Genomic DNA, 3,384 nt, shown 5'->3' with positions numbered 1-3,384 from the left:
AAAAAAAAAAAAAAAAAAAAAAAAAAAAGTCATGTGACCATGCAAAAATTTAAGCAGGTGGGATGGAACAGTCAGAATGCATTCATAAAAAATGAAATGAAAATATGTGGAGAAAAGCGCCAATGACTATTGCGAATCCCAGCATACATTCCTGAAAACCCAGTGCTGCTGCCCTTCACACTTCTTCTGCCTTGCAAAGTATTAGAACTTCTTATCTGAAGCCATACCACTCAGAGGGACTGCAGAATATATAATGACATCTCCTTTAGGATGTCCTTAGAGAATTCAAGGAAAAGAAGTTAAATAGTCAAAAAGTGCTTTTGGGTACAGCTGTTTAGCACTAGAGGGTAAGATTAGAGATAGATTGTAGTGATAATAATAGGGTTAGAATTGGGGTCTGGGTCAGGGTCAGGGATGGAAGTATGGTTAGAGGTGGGGTCATGGTCAGGGTCAAGATAAAAGTCAGGGTCAAAGCCAGGGTAAGAATTATAGACCAGGGTATGGATCGGAGTTTAGGGTCAGGGTCAACGTCTAGGGACGGGGTTAGGATTAGAAGCAGAGCTTTGTTCTCCTCAGGACCCAACTGAGGAGAGGCCATGGCTTTGGAGCGCCTGGTAGCATGTCCACAGTGAAGACCAAAGTTTTGTTCTCAAGTCTGACCTGGGGAGACGTGGCTTCAGGCCACGTGAAGAAGGTGAGGCAAAAGCTCCCTGTCTACTCTCTGTGTGCAGAGGAAGGAACTCCGACACTGGCTTTACTTCCACACATTATATTCTACAAGTCTTGTTTTCAGACGCATCCCTTGCTTGAGGCTTTGGCTGCTCATCATCGTAGCGTGCCCTAACATATTGTAAGATTTGGGTTTGCTTTTGCGGTGAGGTCTTGATATAGAGAAAGGAGAAATGCTTAGAGCCACCATCAGGACAGCTGGGATGAAAGCTGGGGATGGGCAGGCGCTTTTCAAGTCACCCCAATCCTGAGGCTGGAAGAAACATGTCCACCCCCTCTAAACACTTTTATTCATGTTTTAATTACTCATTTTTCTTACAGCGTTAATGTAGTCAAAACAGGCATATTAAAAAATGAAAAGTAGGCATATCAAAACTTGCAACATTATTTAAATTTAAATATATTATTCATACCTCATCAACATTTTTATTTTGTTGAGAAAGCCTAAGGTTAATTGGCAGTATAGTTTTAATAGTAGATAGAATAATGTGTGTTTTACAAACTTTAACATCCTACTTTACATGTATGAACCCTGAAAATCTGAGACAGGTCTTAGATTTTTTTAGGGGGTTTATTTTGCCAAGTTTGAGGATGCATGCACCTGTGATGTATCCTCATGAGGTCCCAACAACATATGCCCCAGGTGGTAGGAGCACAGCTTGGTTTTATACATTTCAGGGAGACATGAGACATCAATCATTATGTGTAAGATGTACATTGGTTCAGTCCAGAAAGGTGAGACAACTTGAAGAGAAGGCCAAACGGGGGACTTCCAGATCATAGGTAGATAAAGATGAATGGTTTTATTCTTTTGAGTTGCTGATGACCCTTTCCAAATGAGGCAATCAGATATGTATTTATCTCGGTGAGCAGATGGGTGACTTTGGATAGAATGGGAGGCAGGTTTGCCCTAAGCAGTTCCCAGCTTGACTTTTCCCTTTAGCTTAGTGATTTTGGTTCCCCAAGATTTATTTTCTTTTCACAACGTCTAACATGTTTTCCTATGGGCATTAATTATTCATTGTGTATTTTATTACACAAATAAGGCAGAGATTTTTAAAAAAGTATCAAGTTCATGACTAGCTAAATAGGCATAATTACATAGAAGTTCAACTAAATTTGGAAACATTCCAGAGTTTGGGTTTCCAATAATTCTTTGTGATTATTTTAAAGGTAAAGTATTTTTTCTCCATAAAACACAGAAACATCTAAAATCACCCATAGGATGTCCTGCCAATTTTGTTTCTCTAATTTCCTCATTTTCTGCAAAGTCTTATTGAGGAAATTGACTTTGAATATCCTTTTAAACTTTTCTGTTTTAGGAAGTGTTGTGGTGAAACATTGAATTATCATGGTCACAAGTTCGGTTCACATTCTTTTTTTCTTTGAATACTTTTTCCCGAGTATTCTACACCCCAATATAATATTCGGCCAATATTTGATTCCGGTGTATTATGGCTAAAAGGTAGACACTGGAAAAAAATAAAGACAAGAAGTATTTGGAATAAGTGATCCAGTCACCACGAGTCAATCAGCCATTGGAACATATTTTTACAAAGTCACTCTTGTTAAAATATTTATCCATGAATTGGAATAGAATCTGTAAGGTTATTATTTTTTTTCCTGGTCTAAGGTGAACAGCATTTTAGCGAATGAACCCAGGACACATCCACAGCACAAGAAAAAAATGTGAAAAATAAGTTTACACATATGTAAAGCCCATACTCATGGAGTGAGGCGTTAGCTCCACCTTCTTGATGGCTGAAAGCCTACATTAAGTATTTGGAATTCTTTTGCAAAGGAGGTTTCTATTCAACTCCATTTGATTATTCACCTACACATACAAATGGAGACACCTAGATAATTACTTGAAGCTTTAGTTAGTATTAAACACTGCAGCATTATGTTGAACAGTTCATTCCTGTGTTGGCCAGCGGTAGCTCTTTTTATTGGCTCCAATTTTCCTTTGATATATTTCAATTTTGTTTTAGTACTTACTTACTTTCTGATACTTCAAGATTATCCTGGCTCATATATTTACTGTCCCAGTTCTAGTATCAGACATTTCTTCAAAGAGCCTGATTCCTTTCAGAATGGTAGGAAAAATTATATCTGGCTGCTAAGTGAGCACATTGTGTCTTGTCTCTCATTAGCAATGCTAGGAAGTATATGTGTGTATGTCACCTACCTATACACACCTAGTTAGGAAGATTTTGATGTGGAACTGTATGTATCTGTATTAAACTAAACATAAGTTTATGTTGATGTCTTCACCTCTGATCTACTATCACATGAAGCTTTCTACCCTTCTCCCCTTGCTAATTTAAAACCTCCCACTTCAATAGTGAGGGACCTGGTTCCTACCATCTGCGACTTATATAACTCATTGTTTGATTCCAGATACAGTTACTGTGGTTTTACAATTGTTCACAATTATCCCTGTTGGAAAGAACTTTATAAAATGGAATCCAATGATGAAGTAGTTTCTTTGCCTTCAGCCTACAGATTCTATTCATTGTTAAAGAGACTTAGGTCAGCACCATTTTCCCTACACCTTCAGAGAGTTGTTTCCCACATTTGTGTCTTAGTCCATTTTGTGCTTCTGTAACACAATACCTGAGGCAGGGTAATTTGCAAGTAAAGAAGCTTCATTTG

Source organism: Cebus imitator, unplaced genomic scaffold (assembly GCF_001604975.1).
Source record: "Cebus imitator isolate Cc_AM_T3 unplaced genomic scaffold, Cebus_imitator-1.0 Scaffold314, whole genome shotgun sequence".
NCBI lineage: Eukaryota > Metazoa > Chordata > Mammalia > Primates > Cebidae > Cebus > Cebus imitator.
The sequence above is the reverse complement of the archived record's forward strand: the minus strand, read 5'-3'. Positions refer to the sequence as shown.